Source organism: Tenrec ecaudatus, chromosome 14 (genome assembly GCF_050624435.1).
Source record: "Tenrec ecaudatus isolate mTenEca1 chromosome 14, mTenEca1.hap1, whole genome shotgun sequence".
NCBI classification, from domain to species: domain Eukaryota; kingdom Metazoa; phylum Chordata; class Mammalia; order Afrosoricida; family Tenrecidae; genus Tenrec; species Tenrec ecaudatus.
In genome coordinates this window covers 52,070,017-52,092,913 of record NC_134543.1, presented here as the reverse complement: position 1 = coordinate 52,092,913, position 22,897 = coordinate 52,070,017, and the positions used below count along the sequence as shown (strand labels likewise).

General features: G+C 45.4%; 1 pseudogene; it reads right to left on the bottom strand.

The window, feature by feature from the left end:
* Positions 1 to 13,315: 13,315 nt before the first annotated feature.
* On the bottom strand, positions 13,316 to 14,288 carry LOC142426573 (N-acetylglucosamine-6-phosphate deacetylase-like; annotated as a pseudogene).
* Positions 14,289 to 22,897: the final 8,609 nt, after the last annotated feature.

The window sequence follows — 22,897 nt, the reverse complement described above, 5'->3', positions numbered from 1 at the left end:
TGCTACGCTTAAAGAGAGGGCAGTGTGTATCCTCGGGCCTCCTTCAGTCAAGTCCATGAGCATGTTTAAGCTGAGTCCTGCACCAAGACCTCTTGATGTGGGCAACGCAGGTGAGAGATGAAACCGAAGCCAAGCCAAATCCATTCGGTTAAGGACTTTTATTTTTGAAAAGCTATTGAACCCAAAAGGACCAAGTTAACTAGAGCGTCTTTTAAACAAGATAATTGAGTTACCTTTAATGGTAATATAAAACTCTTCCCTTTGCCATCCTCTTTCCGCAATACCAGCACACCAATGCCTTCCCCCAAGGCATCGGGGGACAGCATTGCAGGAGCAGTTTGAGTTTTGTGATAGACAGTAAAGGATGAAACATTTGAGTTGTGGGTTATGAATTTGGACCCCCACACATGACTAACCAGCCGCATACCCGGACCCTGCTTGTGTTAGGGAGTGCCCTGTGGACAGCATGTTGCTCTCGGAGGGAACCGCATCCTTAAGGGAACTTATTGGAATTCTTTTGGCCTGGCTTTAGTTGATTCAGCAAATTACTCAGGAGAGGGTGCTCCATTGTCAAAGTGATGATTCTTGCAGGGAATGCATGTCTGGCAAACACAGCCCTCAATTTTCAGATTGTTGCAGGACCTGTGGTAATGAGGATTCGGTATCTTTTTCCAATTTAAGACAATTCCTTGCAGTTCCCCAGGATGATGATATGTGGTTCTTGACATCCAAATGAGCTGATATAATTCTAACAGTATGCTACACATCTCCACGGTGCGGGTGGATGTTTTGTACTAGATTGCCTTATGATTTTCAAGTAGAAGTTGACAGCTTAGAGTCAGCTAGTAAACTTGCTTTGCATACCAGGGAACTTTGTCTAAGACGCATGAATTATTGGGTGAGATTTCTGGTTGTTCTGACACAGACAATTTCCATCTTCCAAATCTGAGACCATCTCTCTAGTATGGCACTATTTTGGACTCTGGAGCCTCTGCTCCCATCCTGTGGCCATTTGGGAAGAACACCACTCTTACCTTAAGCACCTATATCAATTCTATGGGCATTTTCTGATCTCCTCCAGATCACAGAGATCAGGGACTATAAATAGGTTTAGAAAGCTCCTTGCTATTGGCTGCCATCAAGTTAACTGTGACACATGCAGACCTCAGGCTTGTCAGGATGGGGCTGTGCTTGACTAGGTTTTCAATGGCGGATTTTTCAAATATTGACCACCAAACCTTTCTTCTGAGGTACCTCTGGGCAGACTCAAACAACCAGACCTTTCTTCTGAGGTGCCTCTGGGTAGACTCAATCAATCAGCATTTTGCTTGACTGCTGTACCACCAACATATGATGAATACCCCAAATAAGCAACAGCAATAAGAGATGAATATTGCCCTGTCCTTCACGAAAGTTCAGTTCTGAGGCCTCATCAAGTTGGCAGCCTAACTTTAAAATGAAGATGCAGACAAATGGTAGAGGCAACTTCTGGATTTCTTCTCTTAGACTTACGATGGAAAAGCATCCCCCTCCACCTCACCCCCTTGAATAAAGCACTAAAATACTTTAAATAAAATGTCTGGTACTACAAAATGTTTGAATAGGTGTGTCTCCTAAAACTTACATTCTACTTCTAAGGAAAAGTGGAGGTTAAAACAAATGAGATTAAATAAATAAGGATGGTAAGTAGGTCGATCAACTTCTTGTTTGTTTGTTTTTTTGGCAAGGTTAAATCCTCCTACCAATCCAGTTTCATTAAGTATGAGCCCATTTTCCCCTTTTGATATTTCCTCTAATGGCTTTAATTTTAGTGACTGAAATAATGTAGAAGATAAGGAACATTTTAGATAAAGATCCGAAAGCTTTAAGTGGAAAGTGGGGGAAAAGCTCACTGTTTCCCCGTGGAGCAGATACTGTTATTGAGACTGGTTGATGGAAGAATGATAAACATCATGGCAATAAGACAAACGATGATTCACTTCCGAAGGGTGACATGCCCCCATGTAACCATGTATTAAAACTTTAAAACAAACAAACAAAAACTTATTTGTTTTTCTCCTGAAACAACTTAGGAACCAGAGGGAATAAGGTTGGAATCTATTGTATGGCTCACTGGAAAAATATAGAAAATCTGGAAATGTTCTGATTTTTCTGCTCCTGTGTGTTTCTGAGCCTGGAATTCTATGGGAGCAGAAAGTCTTATCTTTCTCCAGAGGAGTGGCGGGTAGTTTCAAACTGCTGACCGTATAGTTGGCAACCCAAATTGTAACCACTGTGCCACCAGGACTCCAGGTCTCCCAAGCTTTCTGCTCTAACACACACACACACACACACACACACACACACACACACACACACACACACACGCCAAACTGTCACACTTGCTTTGTTTTGTATGGGAAACAAACTTACATAAATAAATAAGGAAAATGCTCAAGCCTTTGAGATTCTGGATTTCTCTCGGACAGCAGGCTGCCCTAACCAGTAGGAAGCATTAGCTGGAAGCATGTACGAGATCCAGGCTAGGCTAGTGGTGCTCACTTTCCTTCCTTTGTTATAAGGATTTACTGAAAAGAAAATTTATTTGCTATATCAAATAAATTAAAGTTCTTATTTGTATGCTAGCTTTTTAAAGAACTGAACACTTAGGTCACAAAAGAGGCAAATTGGGAAGAGTTTCTTTTTAGATAATCAAAGAACTAATTTAGAAATCGCAGCAAAGATAAGACCATGACTGACCACCCACTCCACCAGGAAAACTAGCCTTTGAATATTGAATCATTTCAAAGAAAAGCCATGCAGAAGTCAGTGGCAGGGCTTGCGAGTGAACATCAAGAGGCAGGCTGCTAACAACTTCTATTTCCGTCGTGCTTTGTAAGTTAGAGGAGCCCTGGTGGTGTAGTGGTTACTAGCTGACCTGCTATCTGCATGGTTGGCACTTAGAATCCACCAGCAGCTCCTCAGGACAAAGACTGAGCTTTCCATTCCTGTAAACAGTTACGGTCTTGGAAACCCACAAGGTGGCTGCTACGAATCAAAATGGACAGTGAAGATTTGGGAGTGCTGGGCTCCAGGTTCTGTATCAAGAGTTTTACACATGGATCTTATTTTAAAATGACAACCACCCCAGGCTAACAATCCCTATTTTAAAAATGAGCCAGTCAAGGCTGAAGGATGTTAGTTAATTTGTCAAATGCTACACCCTAGTAAGGGGCAAAGTCAGGAGTTGAACCCAAACCCTGATGGTCAACCCTGTGCTTTTCTGTGCCACCCCCGTGGCCTGTCATTCTGTGGGCGGTGACTTCACTGCCTGTAGACGCAGGGGCTAAGGCCCAGCGAGGTGGAATGAATAGTTCAGGTCCAAGCTGCCAGGATTTGTCAAAGTCAGATTTTCTGACTCTGGGCTTAGTACACTTTCAACTTGGAATACCATAAATTAAAGCAAACACTAACTTGGTTATGGGGCAGACAGTCAATATTTTTAGAGTGTTTATGGAAAGGAAGTCATTCTGGCCTGGCAAAAAAGCAAGCTGAAGGTGGTTTCACATTTCTCTTTCAAACAGAGTCATTCAAACTGGGAAAACTCCCATGATGCTGGACCACTTTGTGGGATATTCAAGGAGAGCAAACTCCTCGGCTCCCTTCTCCAGCCTCTTAAAAAGCAAATTTTATAGATTATCTCACTGGGCTTATTTCCATTTGAGTATGATGCCCCAAACGGCCTGGTGTTTGGCAAGCTCTGACTGGCAAGAAAGTGTTAGCTTTCTGTCTGACCTTCATGGGGAGGTTAAGACCCGTTTTTTTCGGTGGCTACTCAGCCACCCTGCTGACCTCCATTCTACTTGGCCTGATAGAAAGTGCAGCCAGGAGGGCAGGAGTCAAGGTGGGCTTTATAGTCCAATGGTTAGAGGTGCTCCGTAGTCAAACTTCCTGTGTTCAGCTGCCATCTCCCTGACTCTCAGGTAAGTGACCGTGGACACTTTTTACCTTGGTTTACTGCTCTGTAAAATGGATGAAGGATTTTACTTTATGTGGTTTCAAAAGACAAGACATGTAAAAAAAAAGGTCACACAGTCAGTCATGGGAGTGATACACATTCTGTTCTCTGTGATGGTTCCGAAAGATAATGTCTGAATGAGGGAATGTCTGATCAGAGAAGAAGCAACTCGGTCTTGCTTGTTGGGAATTACCTAGTCATATTTTACTGGTGCCTGCTAAAAATGACTTTGGCCTAGCAACAGTGGTTTAAAGGAGCCAGTCAGCAAATAAGGTTTTGAAGATAGGTAGAAATCTAAGAGCCAGGATTTAACTTCTAAGTTCCTGGGAAGCTGCAGAATTCTTGGATGGAACAACTCTTTAAGAGTGGAGTTAAGTCAGCTATCAGAAGGTATAAAACAATTATATGAGTGTGAAGGAGAGGAGTCGGAGTGGAGGGCCCAAGTCCATCTGTAGACAATTGGACACCCCCTCACAGAAGGGTCACATGGAAGGGATGAGTCAGCCAGGGTGCAGTTTGGTACCAATGAAACACACAACATTCCTCTAGCTCTTTGACGCTTCCTCCCCCCTCCCCCCGCCGACCCCTTCCATGACCCCAGTTCTACCTCCCAAATCCTGCTAGACTGGAGTATGTCCATTGGTACGGATAAGAGCTCTCGACACATGGAAGCCAGGACTGATAACCAGGACAGCAACACCATGAGGAAAGGAGGAGGGGGTGCAGAAAGGGGGAACCAATAGCAATGATGGATGCATACCCCCTCCCCCTCCCAGGGGAATGAACAACAGGATCCTGGGTGAATGGATACAGCGGATGGTGTAAGATATGAAAATAATAATAATTCATAATTTATCAAGGATTCACTTAGGTGGGAAGGTGGGGGAGGGAGGGGAAAAGGAGGAGCTGATAATAAGGGTTCAAGCAGAAAAATAATGTTCTGAAAATGAGGATGGGAACATATGTACAAGTTTGCTTGATATAATTGATTATGGATTGCTATCAATAAAATAATTTAAATAAATATACATTTTTAAAAGAGTGTAGTTAGGACCACCCTTCCCTCATTCTTGAAAAAAGTCAATAGGTGACTTTTGGGGAATGTTTTACACACCATTCTACCACCCCCACCCCCTTTTCCACCCCTTTCTTTCCTGACTGTGGTATGCTTCTGCTCAGAATTAAAAAAAAACCTTTCGTGCTCACTTGATTTCACCATATTTCCCCCCTGTACCCGCCCCCCACTGCCACCTTCCAAGCCAGTCTAGTCTACAAACATCAAGCTAAGGATGAGACACCATTGACTCTCCAGGCAAAGAAAGGCAAGCACAGGCTGTGCGCCCACCCCACTTCCTCCCAATGGCAGGGAGGCTCCAGGAACTTGCAGGCTGAGGAAGTCCCACCAGGCAGTGGAGGCGGGTGTGAGGAGCAGCAGGTGGGAGACTGAAGGATGACTACAGAGATCTGCCTGAGAGGTGGGTGGGAGGGCCTGAGAGAGTGCTACTTCCAGGAAAGGACTGTCCGGGGAAAACGTGGCAGTGGCTATGGGAGCTTCACAGTACCGGATGCAGTGGGATTTCAACTGGTCTTCTGTTAGTCACATACCCTCTTCTGCGTATCTCTTTCTGAAAATGCAAGTTCTCCAGTTGGTTGATATATTTTAATAGCCGTCCTGAGTCTCTGGGTCCTTTCTCCTGCCTCTTACCTAAACTCATCATGACCTGATCACCTCCGTTCTTTTTGCATGACCCTTGCTTCTGAATGGTGTAAATAAAACCCAACCTTCCTGAGAAAAGGGCACTAAACTGGGGGGCAGGCGCTCCAGCACTGTGATCAGTTGTCAGGCTGTAGTGGTCACCCAGACTCCCCTTCAGATATGCGTTGGTACTCATTTCCTGTGCCTTTGGGAGTGTTGGTTACCCGTGGCTGACTGCTGAACCCACACCCGAGAATTGTCCTTTGATGTAACATTGCCCTGGGTCAAGTCCTACCAGGCCTCCTACGCCCAACTCCCCATCCATTTTAGAAAGGCAGTGGTTCTTCTATGGGTGTGATTTTTCACCACAAGGACATTTGACACTACTTAGAGCCATTTTTGGTTGTACTACTTAAGTCTAGTGGGTAGCTACCATATCCAACATTACACCCCTTCCCAGAGGTAGACCGCATCCTGTAACAGATTAAGGGCTGAGTTAGAGAGATTGTTGAACCCGGTTCCCAAGTCAATCAGGAGCACACCGTACTGGTCGAATGAGAAGCTTTCCTGGCGTCAGAGACTGGGAGTCAGCTATCGCCCCCATGTCTCTCCATCCTGAGCGCTCTCAAACTCTGGTTGTTTCTAGGGCAACAAACCACGAGTGGGTGGGGTGACTTTTCACATCCAATCACAACTGCCCACACCGACTAGGGGGGATGAACAAGGAAACTTCCTACTGGTATCCCTTATGGGTGTGGGCAGCAACCCACCAAACTTTTGAATCGAGGTGGGAAAAGGAATGTGGAAGTAGCAAGCTTAAGCAATGGAAAAACACAGAAACGTGAGGCAGCAGATTAGTAAATGAGCTTCAGGGTACCTCAATCCCTCATCTTCTTTTGTGAATCAAATCATTGATTTATGCGGGGGCACACATTTGGCTAATTTCCAAATAGTCATCTAATACCACGTGCTGGAGAATGATGGATGCAGGCGGGCACTCCAGCTACTTTGAGGGTTCTCGGGGTGGTCAAGATAGTTGCAAAGGTCCATGTTAACTGGGGGCAAGTCCTTCTTTTGCCCGGTACTTCTTCACATAATCGCAGTCTCCTGGGAAATACGTATGAATGAAGGAGAAGGAAGAGGGCACAAAGGGCTCACGCACATGGGCGGGGATGGCTTGCTGAGTCTGTTGGAGAGACTGCAGACATTTCACAAGTGAATGATTCTGGATCTCTGCCAGCTTTAATCCTCATGCCCAGGCTTAAAGGGGCAGAGTCTCCCAAACATAATTTCATAGGGAGTAAAGGGGTACTTTCTGGTAAGGGGTACACCGTGCCCGTAGAAGGGCCAATGGCAATAAATTGGGCCACTTTCCTCCCAGTTTCCAAAGTAAGCTTTGTTAGGGTTGTTTTCAAGGTCCTAGTCATCCTCGTAACCTGGGCAGAGCTTTGGGGTCTGTAGGCAGTGCAATTTCCATCTATGCCTAGGGCTGGGGCCACGGCCTGGGAAACTTGAGCCACAAAGGCAGGACCTTTGTCTGTTCCCATAATCAGTGGAAGCCCATGCGTAGAGATGATTTCATGTAACCACCTTTGTGCTACTGCTGGGGCCTTTCTCTCAGGGTACCAAATGTTTCCGTCACCCTGAGAGAGTGTCTGTAAAAGCCACCAAGTACCTATTTCCTATAACCTCCGTGAAATCAATTTCCCACCTTTCTCCCGGAGTTAATCCCCTTTGATGGATACCCAGGAAGGTCTTTCCCCCTTTGGCATTTACTTGGGCATAAGCCCAGCACGTGGAAGCAACTTCTTGTGATGGGTCAGTCGGGTTAGACATGGCAAACCTGGGTGACAAAAGAGCCTTCATCTTTGTCCCTTCCAGATGTGTAACCAAGTGGAAGTTTTGCAAAACGTCCACCCTATAGCACTTGACACAGACAGTCACTCATCTGTCCTTAGTGGCTCCCCTGAGGTGATCTTTCTTCTCTTCTTCTGTCGGTATATTGTGGGGGTGAGGCAGGTGATTGCCGGAAGGGTGGCCACCGGTGAGACTGGTCCCAATGCCACTTTTCTAGCAGTTTTGTACTTCCTTGTCGGTAGTGACTGCAGCCCCAGCCTCTCGGCTTCCATTCAATACAAAACTGCTGCCCTCTGTAAAGAGGGGCACACGTCGACAGAGACATGAGTGGGTGAAGTAGATCAGGCCTGAGGCTCTGGGACACCTCCAATACAGCCTCACCTGGGTGAAGTGGGTTGCCAGTTGAGTCATCATCTGGGAGGAAAGTGGCGGCATTCAAATTTTGTTGTGTAGCAAGAATGAGTCTAGGATGGTCCAGGAGCAAGCTTTGGTCCAAGGTTAAATGCTTATTTGATCTTCACTCGTGACTGGCATCCCACAACAATGTTTCCCCAGCATGAGGTGTGGGTCTGAACAAGTCCTCTCTGGCTTTGAGCTGATCAGCCTCCTTGACCGTGAACACCATGGCTATTATGCCCCACAAACAGGCCAGCCAAACCAAGCCTACTGCCTCTAGTCATTTAAACAGGTAAGCAGCTGCTCACTTCCATGGGCCCAACTTTTCAGCAAGCACCCCCTTTGTCATGCTGTGGTTCTCATGCACAAATAACAGAAAGAGTCTGCTTATTTCTGTCTGGTAAGGCCCAAGTGGGTTTAGCTACAGGTTTTCTTTCAACTTATTGAAAGAGTCCAGTTCTTTACTTGTCCCCTGAAGGTGTCCACGTGCTGTCAACCCAGAAGATTGCTATGAAGGCATGTAATAACGGGTTTGTTGTGGGGGGCCATTGATTAATGAAGTGTATACTCTCTGGCCAGGGGGACAGTTATAGCCAACTGAACTGGGGTCTTTCCCCTACCCTAGCCCCTTTTCCCCCCTTGTCTGTTCTACAAGATGGAGGGAGAGTGTAGCCCCTAATTTGTGTAATAAATTCCGCCCCCAACAAAGGGTATGGCCAATCTGGTCATACTAAAAATGAATGAGTGACTTGCTTATGTTCCAAGTCTCAGTAGCGATAGGACACTCCTGGATTGCTCTCGTGGCGTTCTGGATTTTGATGGTGGCCTTTGTTACCGACCACAATGGACTAGTTAGACCTGAATTCTTTACTCCGGTATCCACTAAAAAGTGACCCATTGGCCCTCAATTCAGGCATATACGAGCAGCTCCTGAAGGCCCCAAATCAAGAAAGCCTGGCGCCATCAATGCTCTCCCTCTAAAGACTAAAAAGTTTTATAAATTTCCCTGGGCAAAACACCTTGGGAGTTGAACTACTTCTTTTTTTAACTTTGTTATTGTTAAATCCTATGAGTTTCTTCCAACTTAAAATGAGGAAACGCCAGAGGAATCTCCTAATGGAGTCTTCTGGATACTCTGGTCTCCCTCGGCTAAGTCGTACCTCTTCCTTGTGTGAATGGCATAAAAAAAAAAAGGGAATGGAGGAGGATCCCTTGAGGGGAGTGGGTCAAATCGAGTGGAGTCCCTTTGGGACCCCCAACGATCCAAAGTGAAGCAAGAGAGAATCAAAAGAAGAGAATCTTGTGGCGGGGACCCCGTCCCTGACATGGCCTTACGAAAAGGACCAAAGACTGGCTTCTAGGGAGAGACAATGAAAGCAATCGAACTGTTTTTGGGTCAAGGAATTCCTCAGAAATTTTCTCCAAAAGAAATATCCCGTGCATCTGGAGAAAAACCTTTCTTCTGAACATATACTGGGCTAAGTATCCCTTTTAACTCAGCCCAAGAAATAGCCCAAATGTCCTGGGTGGGTGGGGGTGGGGCTCCACCGGGCTAAGTATCCCTTTCAACTTAATGTATATCCCTTTATACTTCTTTTCTGACATCTTGGTACAACCAGGAAGTAGTATGAATCTGACTGGATCCCATAACCACCAGGCAGGTTTCCTTGCCACTTTGTGAGAAAAAATCAGATAAAAAAGACAAATATACACTAGGTTGAGGACCTTTTGTCTCTTGAGATTGCAGATAACCCTGAAGATCCTCTAGAACACAGATCGACTGTAGCCCATCTCAGGAATACTACATTCAGACTAAGTATACTTTCCTGGCCAAACATCTGATTTGACAGAGTTTCACACTCCTCTGTTGGCAAAGGTGGGTCTTGAGTCTTCCAACTTTATGGAATGTTGAACTTGTATAACAGTTAGTCCAACACCACTAGAATGTAGGGATAATACAACACTTTTCTTTTTGGATTTGGAACGTAATAAGCTTACAATGTCCAGGCCTACCTCACACAGGCTGGTTCAGAAAGTCCGAAGGTGGTCTCTCGGCACAGCACTGGTGTTTTCAAGAGCTGGACATCTCCAGCTTCCCGGCATTCTATTAGGCAGCCAAGTTGAGACACAATGGACCAAGTAATCTATGATGGTGAGAAACAGCTGATCATTTTGAAGTGACAGAGAAGCAAACTCGAATTCTTTAGCTACTTTAGGTAATCTTGCATAGGACCAAATATATGCACATACTGCCATAGTCCCTGATAATTATCATGAACTCTGTAGTCTGGAATATAATTGATGTTCATAATATGATTTATAAAGTAGATAATTGGTTAGCGTATTTCCTAAGGATCTACATAAAATGTATAAAATTTTAAAACCCAGTAATTAATAGGATAAACTTTGTCTGGAGAAGTCACATATACATGGGATATCTAATACTTTATGGACTATTGAGTCTTATTGTGGTGGCTTTCATTTCAAGTGTGGTGTGCACATGAGGTCTTGTGATTTCCAGTTAAAAAACGAAGATGTAAAAACTTCCTTGACATCATCACCTCCTTTGTATGTGGGTGCAACATCACAAGATATGTACCCTTTCTGGTTTTTTTTTTTTTTTTTTTGCAATTTAATGTACTTTAGTTTGGGCTTTGTTTCTTACTGTTGGAATTGTGGTCTGCCATAGTCCTTGCCACTCTCACCAAGATCACTTTATCACAGCCCTTGACCTTGAAATATTCCCCAGTGATGGAGATTGGAAACTATGCCTCCCTCCCTGTCTCTCCCACATTTTTCTCCTTGCCAGAGAAGCACTTGTCCCATTCTGTTCCACAATAAGCTCGGGGGAAAGGAGATCCATGGTTCAGCTTCTCTAGTGTTTCTTCTCCTTTTTTATGAAGCCATAGATTGTGTTACTTCTCAATTTTCTATTTGCTCTCAGTTCAGTTCTGTAAACTTCTAGAAAGCTCCACCTAGGAGATATCCCTTAAGAGTCTGTGCTTGACTGGTGTTATGGATTGAATGATGTCCCTCTTAAAATATGTATCAACTTGATTGGATCACGAATTTCAGTATTATGCAGTTATTTTCCATTTTGTGATCTGTTGTGATGATCCCAACCTCTATGAGATTAATAAGGATCCCCGGTGGCATAGTGGATTATGCATGTGTTGGGCTGCTCCTTAACAAGGTCAGCAGTTAGATTCCATCAGCTGCTCCATGGGAGAAAGAGGAGGCTTTCTCTTCCTGTAAAAGATTCCAGCCTTGGAACCCCAGAGGGGCAGTTCTGCCCTGTCCTGTAGAGTTGCTATGAGTTGGAATAGATTTGATAGCAGTGAGTGCTTTGGGATGACACTGGTGAGGCAGGATTAGTGGCAATTATGTTAATGGGGGTAGGGTACAATCTACATAATTAGGTTGTGTCTTGAGCCAATCTCCTCTGATATAGGTAAGAGATTAAACACGTTAACACAGAGAAGGACCTATTACCACCAAGAAAGAAAACTTGAGAGTGGAGCATGTCCTTTGGGCCCAGGGTCCCTGAACTGGGAACCTTCTAGACCAAGGGGAAGATTGATGCCAATGACACAAGATCTCCAAGGAATCCTGGACTCTGTCCAAAGGAAACAAGGATCTTTCCCTAGATCTGGTTGAGAGAGAAAGCTTCCCCTAGAGCTGGTGCCTTAAATTTAGACGTCGACACTCCTAAAGTGTGATAAAAATACATTTCTGCTTGCTAAGGCTGCCTTCTCGTGGCATTTCTGGTCTAGCGGCACCAGATGAGTAAGTCAAATGTCACAGTGATTTTCCACCTTCATATGGCTATAAATATGTCATTGTTATGGGATGCCATTGTAGGGTTTCACACTAGATGAAGCTTTTCTTTGCTACCAAGCTACTACCACTTCTGTAGTTAAAAAGCCTCTTGTAATTATGCTTATGTGGGGAGTCCCCACATTCTTTCCAGTGGCTGAAGGACTCATTTTACTGACTGAACAGATAATTAGAAAAATGCATAGAATTTTTCCTGCTTTTGTTTATCCCCAAAGGCCCCGTTGTCTTTTCCACCCTCAATCTTCTCCTTCTCCTTCTTCTTCCTCTTCTTTTTATGTGTAAGAATGCGCTTTATATCAAGGAGTAATTGGATACCAAGAAAACATTCCAGCCTAGTCCAATTTAAGTCCATATGTTCAAAACTAGTCCTCAAGTCCTTCTTTAGACTCCCAAAACAACATGCAATGATGCAGAGTGCAGGCACATCGCCGGCCGGTGGGTGAAAAGTCTTGTGGATCCAGTGGTGGTAGAAGTGGCACAGGGTTCTGGCAGGTCTCTGTGTGGCTCCTCCACAGGAAAATGAAGGTAGAGAGAGAAGAGGAGAGGTTCCCTGAACCCTTCTTATGAGGTGGTCACTTCAAGAAGAAGGCACCATTGGGGTCTGACCTGATTGACAGGCTAGGCTCCACCCCTACACTTCAAGTTGACACTAGATTATATAACTACCATAGTCTTCAAACCTATCACTGTACCAGTTCGTAACTGTTTTGATTACCATGGCTCCAGGGTTTCTTTTTCATCATGACTTTAAGGGAGGGTGATTGTGATGGATTGTCCAGGTGCGCCCAAGGAAATCACATAGGTCTTTAAGAAACTCAGGGGAGTCTGGAGAATCAGTGTCTGCATGATGCAAATGCTGGCTTTGAAGACGGGAGGGGTCCCTGCGCCAAGGAGTGGGGGAGGCCTCCCAACACCACATCAAACCCACTGCCTTTCCACTCATCATGCCCTACAGGACACAGCACTGCCCTTGTGGGTGTCCCAAGAGCAACCTTATCTTTCTGCCGCGGAGCGACCTGTGATTTCAGATTGCTGCCTTGCCGGTGGCAGCCCAATGTGTAACCCACTATGCCCCTGCACAGCCCTAGACTAGATTCTCCCAAGAAGCCCTGCGCCTGCCTTTGTTCCTGGGGGTGGGGTGGGGTGGGGTGGGAGAGAAGAAATGTCCCTTGAAACCAGAAAGAAGGGATCTTTCAGTGGCACGCCTTTGAAGGAACCCTGACTCCCACCCCTTCCCGACATCTGGGTCATGTGTGGGCCCAGGGCCCATGCTTCCGAGGGTGGGAGAGGAAGAAAGCTCACTGGCGCATGGATAGACCGCAACCTAACCCCGCTGCCCTTCCCGGGCCGATGGGATGGAGTCGAACTTCGCCCCCCGGAGTTCCAACAACCGCTGCTTCTCACTCCCGGAGCAGCAGACAGGTTTGCAATTCAGATCTGCTTGGTGGGCCCCTGAACTGCTGTGCCAGCAGGGCTCCCGGTGGCATTCGGCCTGGTGAGTCCCTTGGGCAACAGGGCAGGACCCTCCCGCCTTAGCGGAAACACAGCAGGCAGTGAGCCCAGTTGGGCGCAAAGTTCAGGGTCCTCTTGAGCTGGGTGGGCCGCAGGCACGCAGCCTCCAGGGCCACCTCTAGGCTGCCACCTGTGGACTTTGAGAAGGGCCGCCCCGCGTTGTGGTACCTGCCATGTAGGCCCATGGCCCGTCTGCCTCCGCCACCTGCTGCCCCAGCGGGTCCGGCCATTGTCCAAGCCCAGCGATGGCGTCGGTGACCAGCACCAGGCTGCGGGGCTGGGCGCTGAGGGCAATGCGCAGGGCGGCGGGGTGAGGGTGGATGCGGTCAGCAATCATCCCGTAGGCGATGGGGTGGCCTGGGGCCACCTGGTTGCTGGGCAGGAACTCCACGATGCCTGGGTCGCGGTGGTGGAAGGCCCGTTCCTGCACTGCGTCCTTGGCCACCTGTAGGTTGGCCATCGAATGCCCAAGGGACACACAGATGCCCCGGAAGGTCAGCTCCTGGATGGCCTCCTGGCCGCCGCCCAGCTAGCTTCGGGGCCAGGGTCACCATGCGCACGTGGTCCAGATGCCCAGACGTGACTGGGACATCTTGGAAGGTGCTGGTCTCAGAAGCACAGCGGTGGCCTCGGGGGTGTGCGCCCCGCTTCTGCTGGCACCTTTCTTCACAGGGATCTGAGGAAGAACCATGTGACAAATCTCTGACGGGGAAGCGACTGTGGTAGGGCAAAAGGGCGTGACTCAGGGTGTCAGCATCTCCTGGGCCACCAGGGCCACCACTGAACCCATGTCTTCGGTGGCCAGCGAGAAGTCAACGCCAAATCCATCGTTAATCTGCTCCTCGATGAAGCCCGGCGCCAGGATGAAGGGTCTGCAGTCCCGCCGTTGAACAAAGAAGAGCTTCTCAGGGCCCAGGCTGCGGTCCCCAGCCCCCAGGTCTTCTGGAGCAGCCTCTCTGCCCGCAGCAGGCGGCAGCGCATGAGCTGTAGCATGGGGGGGCCCCACCGTGGCCCGAATGCCCACCCCTAATCTTCCAGTTTTATAGAGGACGGATGACGTAATAAAGATTAAATTAGGCAAATTTTCTAAAACCTTAAAACCGCCGTGGACTGACGTATTGCCTTGAATTCAAAGTCTACTCCATTTGGGTCACCGAAATCAACCTCTCATGAAATTATCACAGACTTATTGGTGTGACCTTATGGATTCTACTCAAATTCAATCTGAATTATTGAGATATTGCTAATTCTTGGTCCGGAATTCTAAAAAGGAGTCTTCACAGGCTAAAGGAGTCTTTGACAATCAAAAGCCTGATTTTGTAAAATTGTCTAATATTAAACCTGAAAAGTATGTTTATTGGAAAAGACATTTATTGAAAAATTATCTTAAGGCTTATTGAAAAAGACTTTACTTGTGATCAAACCTGCAGAGTTAAGACCAGTACTTACCTATATCAGCTAAAGAAGCAAATGGTACCTTCTAGGACTTAAACTGAAGTTCAAACACCCCAGTGACCAGAAGAAATGATGTTAGATATGGCCAGCTTCTCCCAAGGTCATGGGCATGCAAGCTGTGGGGCTTCTGGTACTTTGCGGTATGCTGTGGTCTAGCTCTTCACCATATTTTTGCTATTATTCTATTAGCTTTTTTATATTACATCTGAATAGTTTTCCTTCAGTCTGAAGCTTTTCTTAAATTTATTTGATTACCTTTTAATAAACCCTACTAATGCTTACAAGAAAAATACATTTGGTATATTAGAATACGCAGTAGCTACTGCTGGTAATTTAATTTATTGTTGGATTTACAACCATTTCCCTAAGTTTGTGCCTGAAAATTTAAACCCACTAGCATTACCTCCAGAAGATTACATCTTTGTGATAAGTTCAGCAGCACTTGTCCAATGAATAATGCGTGTCAGATCATGGCAATGTCCCAGACTAGAAAGTCCCTAAGCGTGCCATACTGCCCCCTGGGGGTACTGGCATGATCCAGCCGGGTTGCAAAAGGATTCCTACACTTTATCCTGGGTTATGAGCTCTAGGGCAAAAATTGTTAATTGCTGGGGATGGGAACTGTGTTAAACTGTGTTAAGCTGAGTTTTCTTGAGAAACAAAACCAGATACACTCCTCCATGTATAAGTAAGAACTTTCTATCAAGAAAGAAATGTCTATAAAAGAAGCAGCCTATCCAGGTCCTACTCAAGCTCATGGGTCAAATGCCAGTTGGAGCACCCTCCAAATGCAAGAACTTCTCAGTGATGTGGGATGCAGGCAGTTCGAAGGCTGGTGGGTGCAGAGTTATATGGATCCAAGGTCAGCAGGCACATGGTAGGCCACTGCAGATTATTCCAGAGTCAGCAAGCTGTAGGGGCCACACACCTCGGGACCAAGTATAGAGTACAAGCGCGCAGGAAGGGGAAGAGGGGCAAGAGAGAGAGTTCTCCACAGCAGGTCTTATAAAAGGTCACACCTCCCAGGAGATAGCATTAAGTTGTGTCCTGATTGAGAACTTGGACTCTACCCATACCTTCATACAGTGCATGAAGTTAACACAAATCTGACCATCACAGGGGCAGTAGGAAAAATAAGTTTGGGAACCTATGCCGTACCTCAAATGTCCTGTCTTAATTTGACCCCAACAGTGTGGTTGGCCTCGATGCCATCCACACTCACACAAACCAATTATTCCCCTTGCATCAGTGTTCCTGAGTACTTTGCCTCCAGAAAACAGATACTGGGATTTGTAGGTTGATTATCTGCTTGTAATAATTCCTCAATGAAAATTGATCCCTTCAGAACCAGGGGGTGATACTGGGAGGGTACAGGGTGAGTGAGTTGGAAAAGGGGACTTGATTACAAGGATCTACATGTGACCTCCTCCCTGGGGGACGGACAATAGAAAAGGGGGTGAAGGGAGATGCTGGATAGGGCAAGATATGACAAAATAATAATCTATAAATTATCAAGGGCTCATGAGGGAGGGAGGAACGGGGAGGGGGAGGCAAAAAAAAGAGGACCTGATGCAAAGGGTTTAAGTGGAGAGCAAATGCTTTGAAAATGATTGGGGCAAAGAATGTACTGATGTGCTTTATATAATTGATGTATGTATATGTATGGATTGTGATAAGAGTTGTATGAGCCCCTAATAAAATGTTTTAAAAAAAAGAAAAATGGGCTTGAGCAAACTAATCAATCCCTTCCTCTCCGCGTGGCAATGACAGAGAAGACATGGTCTGTGTCCTTAGGTGTGCACGTTTGTGTGGCCGATCAGAATACCCCAAATAATATGAATAAATCCAAGCAATGTGTCATACATTTGGTACTAGCTTGCACGGATCATTGGAGATTGATCGATCAATGCATCTTGTGACATCTAGGAGGTCCTTCGGATATTTATTCTTTAAAGAACCCATTGGATAAATCATTTGCAATCTTCGGAATCCTGCTAATCCTAAAACTAATCACAAATGAAGACGGGAAGATGTTGGAAATCCAGTGATAAAGAGATGGAATATTTCTTCAAGGCTTTTTTTTCTTTCTGTGACATCTCCCACTCGAAAAATCCGTCCTTGATTTATCTACCACTGCGACCTAAATAGGAGCTCTGGTGGTGTAAGGTTATGAGTTGGGCTGTTAACCGCAGGATCAGCCTTTTGAAACCACAAGCCCTATCTCTAAGAGAAAGTCACGACTTTCTACTTCCTTAAGAAGGTACTGCCTCAGGAACTCATAGGGGCAGTTCTACTCTGCCTGCTAGGGTCACTTTGAGTCATAATCAATGGCAGTGAGTTTGGTTTTTGTGTTATGATCCAATTTGATGATATTGCTGATGGAACATCAGCTCAAAAAACCACAGAGGAATCTCTTGTTAGAATAATATGGCCTAATAGATTGTGCCTTGATTTACTTTTAGCACAAGGAAAAGGTCCCCCCACCAACAGTTTAATTGGAATATGATTTGCATATTGTACAATCCAATAGCTCAATCACATCAAAAAGAGTTGTACAATCATCACCACACTCAATTTTAGAACATTTTCTTCATTCTTACAACAAAAACAGTTTGTACTCTCACCAACATCTTCTATTATACTTGGATAAATAACACAGGAGAAGTAGGAGATATCACAAAGGTTCATCAGAAGACTATTTAGTTTTGCTGAATACCCACTATAAACAGATGTTCTCTTTTTTGATATTTTTAGCTGGTTGATAGAAGATTAGTGGTTCCCAGTTAAGCTTACTGGCACAGACCAGAATATTTATTGTCATTATTATAATAACTATTGTATGTATAATCAAAAGTATTAAATATCTCGTATGTAACTGCACTACTATACCATTATTACACAGAGAAGCATGCATTATGAGGAAACTAAATTTATAGGAGAAACTAGCTTCATACCTTCAGTTAGGGATTTTGATTGTTGAGTTGTTCCAAATTTGGCCTTGTTTGGAGCACTGCAACTCACCTTGAAGATGAGACCTACTGATGAAGGGAAAGGTGAAGGGAAAAATTAGCCCAATGACACTGAGGTCTGTTATTCTCGGTATCTGAGGCTGAAACTTAGCCAAGAACTCTGAGTAGAAGAAAGGTAATTCCACTATGGGCGTTTAGTGTCCCTTAGTGGAGGCTTGGACAAAAAGGAAGAATGTGCAAACAAAGCTCTAAAATGGAGGCACTTGTCCTAATAAAATCGCCGATACCTAAGGTCTGAATCAAAACTCTCATTTTGGTACAAGTTCCTGGTTCTGCAGTCCTGTGAATAGATCATTGACTTCTTCCCATTTGTATGCCTTTGGTTGTGGGCCTCTTATTTGGTGGGACCAAGAGACCCTACTTTCCAACAAATCATGGTTTAAACTGGCTTAGCCCTTAACCCCAAGGCACTCTTAGTAAGTAAGTGTGGAGTCAGAAATGGTCGACAGAAGAATGATTTTGCTTGAGCTGTTCAGGGAAGAAGGTAGTTGAGAATAGCATTGCTGATGATGAACCCACTTTGTGGTTTCAATCATGCCACCATCACACACTCCCCTTCCCCATTTTCACTATAGAGCATATTTCTCCAGAATCTGGAGGAATCTTTTATTCTCTGAGGGGTTGCTGCTCAATTTGCAAATGGTTTTATTCCTCAGCATATCTCTTTACTTTTATTTTAATTGAGTAAGCATTCTTCCTCTTTAGCAGTGGAACTTTAATGAAATGACCCTCTGTCTCTCTCTTGGTTGACTCTTACTGTGGCCTGGGATGGCTAACCCTTTACCCCACTGGAACTGTTCCAGGCAGCCACTACCCAACAGTCTAGATCGAATCAACTCATAACTGCTCAGAGAGAAATTTCCCCTGGCTTTAGTCTTTGGGTTGCCTATCCAGCCCTTGTTTCCTGCCCCAGTATTGGCTAAGATCACCGGGATATTGATAGTAGGAATATCCATTCCCTGCAGGGGAAACCCCACTCCCACCATAGGGGTGTGGTCTGACATATACTAGCTTGACATTACCACATTCCCCAAAGTCCAGGTTATTTGGTCTTAAATAACACCGCATGTGCACTATCAACAGCCTTGGAAAGTTTCTTTTCACTTTCTTCTCATTAAGGGTTTCAAAATCTAGGCATCCAGCTTCATCCTGGGTTACTTGGTTATATAATCATTTTGTTCAAAATTAATCTTAAGAACAGGTAATACACTTTAATAAGGACCTAAGGAGGAAAAAACTTGTGATTAAGAAGAACTGGCTTAGATATAAATAATAGTAAGTGTGCTATAATTTTCTCTTAATCTCTCCAAACAATCCGTGTTAGAAAGCATTAGAAAGATTACCTGCCCCTTTTGAGTTACAAATACCCTGATTCTCAAGAGATTGCTTACTGTTGATGTACCTGAACAGAGCTTAGGAATGACTCTGAGTTGCCTAATACTGTCTGAGAAGCCCTATCAGATGCACCGTTGTAGTTTTCCTTTTCCATTTTGGAGCTTCGCCATATGAGCTTCGCAACTAGCCAATCACATTGGCTGAAAAGGGGGTTTTCTACTCTGTCTTTTTCAGCGGTTGGCAAGCAGAAAGGAGATCAACAACACGCTCTTGCTGTTCATTGGAAACAACAACAACATCCAATTCCTGATGACGTAGTGGGGTCCACGTTGAACTGCTAACTCCAAAGTCAGCAGCTCAAAACCACCAGCTGCTCTGCAGGACGGACGAGGCTTTCTGCTTTTGTAAACAATTCCAGCCTCAGAACCCCCCCCCCCCCAGCCAGTTCCACCCTGTCCTACGGGGAGCTGCGACTCAAAACCAGTTTGATGGCAATAGGGACAACAACAAATATGTTTGTATAAGCTAAAATGCTCTTTCACATGGACTATTTTATTTGAGCTTTGTTATCAGCCCTTGGACTACATGATGTGAGTATTAGTATTTTAAAGATGTGGCAAACTAAAGACAGGAAACATGAAAGTTAACTCTCAACTCCACTTGTGATTCCAAATTTAATGCTCTCTCTTGTTAAAATTAAAAAAAAAAGTTTGAGTTAAAGCCTGTGCAAGAGTATGTCGTTGGTAGTAGGTGACATTGGGCCAGCTTCGACTCACAGCAACCATGTAGGTGCGACAGAGCCAAACCTGTCTGCTCCCACATCATCCTCACAGTTGCTGCTGTGATTGAGCCCGTTGTTGGAGGTATTAGGTCAGTCCTTCATGTGCAAGGTCTTCCTCTTTTTTCAGACCTTCTGCGTTATCAAGCATGCAAGCACCCCAGAAGGAGGTCCCAGGACTGTTTCCTCCCGATAGCATGTTCAACGTACGTGAGATGAAGGCTCACCATCCTCTCTACTAAGGAGCGTTTTGGTTGTACTTCGTTCAAGGCAGTCTGATTCCTTCATCTGGCAGTCTGTGACAGACTAACTATTCTTCCTCAACTCGGGAAGCCCAAGGCAAAATCCAAATGCTCTGGAGATCATTTTCATGGTTCAGCCTTTGTTTGTGTATTTGGTCATTGAAAAATGCCACGACTGGGCGAAGCACACCTTGGTTCTCAGAGCTTTGCTACCACTGATAAGTTCTGAGTCTTTCGTAAGACATCCAGAGAAGCATCCAAGAATGAGCATGGAATCTTGTTCTCCTTCTTCAATTCTCCCAAACCCCCAGGACCCAGAGCTCCCCCTTGGGCTCTCTGCACGTTGCACCTTTAGGACAGTGCTGCTTCCTCTGCGAGCTTCAGGAGGGTTTGGATGCATGGTGTTTGGGCAGAGTTGTGGCTCAGTCAAGTTCAGTCAGATAAATGTCGACTGAATGAAAGGGAGGGTGGGTGACATTTCCGAAGTCACACTGATTCCTTTCATGGCTTTCTTTACCTAAGGAGGCAACCTGCTATTTGCTGTGTCACCATGTCTTATTGGGATAAATAAAATGTGCGGACAAAGAAGTGAAACAAACGAAAAGGAAAGAAAGAAACACATTGAGGCCAGACGATTTACCTAAATGTCATTTCTTTTCCTCATTTGTTCTTTTTCTTTATTCCCCCTACCATCTCTTTCACTTGATCCCTCCGATTTGCTTTTCACTTCCGTCCCTCTGGCTTCCCTTGCTTTTCCAGGACTTTCCGATGACCGCCCGGCTGACTCAGTCTGAAGCAAACCGCAGCAGATGCGGAGGGGCGTGGGGTGGGGAGGGGGGGTGGGGGGTGGGGGGGTGAGGGGGGCTGTGGAAGGCAGGGGGAGATGGAGGCGAGAACGCAGGTGTGGAGAGCAGCTTCGCACTGAGACGGGAATTTTCGGTGTCCAGCCTGGCATTCGGAGATGTTCCCTGCTGCTCTGGAATCTCTGTAAACACAGGGATTTGTCTGGAATGACTTTACAGCTCAGCAGGAAGTGTGCTACACGCCAGGGCTCTCAAACAACCAGTGCTGCTCAGACTCCCAGGGAGGAGGTGCTCTCGGGCCTGGTGTGCGCTGCGGGCCCACCAGTGCCCACTGCAGCTGGAGAGAGCTTAGTGCAAGATCCAGTTTCACCGTGGTGCCTGTGCCAGGAGGAGGGCGGTAGGGCTGAAGGGCACCTTGCAAAGACATTAACTCCGGTTTTGTGCTGTTATGGGAAGCCACACCTAAAATGGCCCAGAAAGTCATTTTAAAAAATCCTGTTCTTATGGTTTTACTCAAGGATATACTCATGATTCTGTTTTTTATGAGACACATCTAAACTAGTTTTGCTACAATTGAATTATTTTGTCCTTAATTGCCAGAATTCAATTCTTTTGTCCTTAATTGCTATAATTGAATTCTTTCAGCCCTAATGTCCCATGTTTTCAAGAGGCCTGGCTCACAATGCCGTTCTTACTGCTGTGAGTGCAGCCTAGGACTTTGAAGAAGAGTAGCTACTGAGCGTCCGCGCGGGGCGAAAGGCTACTTGGAGAGTTGCTAACAAACAGATGGCCGTTTCAGTCCATGGAGAAAAGGCCTGTGGATCGATCGACTTCAGAAAACGCAGTCATTGAAAGCCCTCTGGAGTGAAATTCTCTGTTGACAGCAAATGGGGCCACCATGAGTTGGAACCTGCAGGCCACAGGTACCCAGAATGTGAGAGAGGGAAGATGCGATGCCTGGTGTCCTCCGGAAGTGTGACCCTGAAACGCTCACTCTCTTCTGTACCGCATTTGAAGAAGGTGCTGTGAAAGGTTTAAGATCCCTGGTTCGAGTCACGTGGGACCCTTGTTGTGCCCGGGAAGGAAGAGGAAAGGCCACCGAGAGCACCATTTGTTAGCAATTCCCTGACTTCCCTCCCGCCCAGCCCTGGAGTACTGGTAGCCTGTTCTGCCAAGCCACCTTCTCTCCAGATACAACTTGGTACTTTATCTTAATTTTCTAATGATTATGAGCTTTGGATTTTCTGGATTGAAATTTTGGAGACAACTATTTACTAACAAGTCACTTGAGCTCTTTAAACTGAGTTTCTTCTTCCATAACATAAGCTGCGGATCAAATTTAGTGTGCTGCCTGATTATAGCATGTGGTCAATACATTGGTGTTGGATGTTCTCAAGCCAATTTACCTGATGGGTCACCCAGAGGCACTCTGTACTGGAAACCAAATAGAGCAGTCAGCTTTATTAACCATGTCTATTGATTTGCCGTCATACCTAATAAAAACGTGCACTCATTAGCACAGCCTGCAATATGACATGAAAAAAGGTGAAAGAACAACAAAAAGGGAAAATCATCTATGATCCTTTGACCCAGAATGAATCCCTTTTTTGGATATCTGCTCTAGAACTTACTCATTCATATATAAACGTATCTCTGCTAGTACTATATTCAGGGCAGATTCATTTTTGCACGTGGCTATTTTTAATTGATAGAATAAATGTCACACATTTACCCCAAAGCCAAAACTAGAGCTGTTCTGTTGAGTCAACGCTGATTCTTAGTGACCCCGTAAGCTACAGAGAGGAATTGTTGAATAGGATATTCTTGGATGGGAACATTACAGAAGTCAATCTCCACACAGGGAGCTGAGACATTAAACCAGTCACATTAATTATATGATGCTTTAAATGACAGTTAATTGTTGCTATGCTACCAAGGAGCCTGAGCCCCTGGGCCGTTC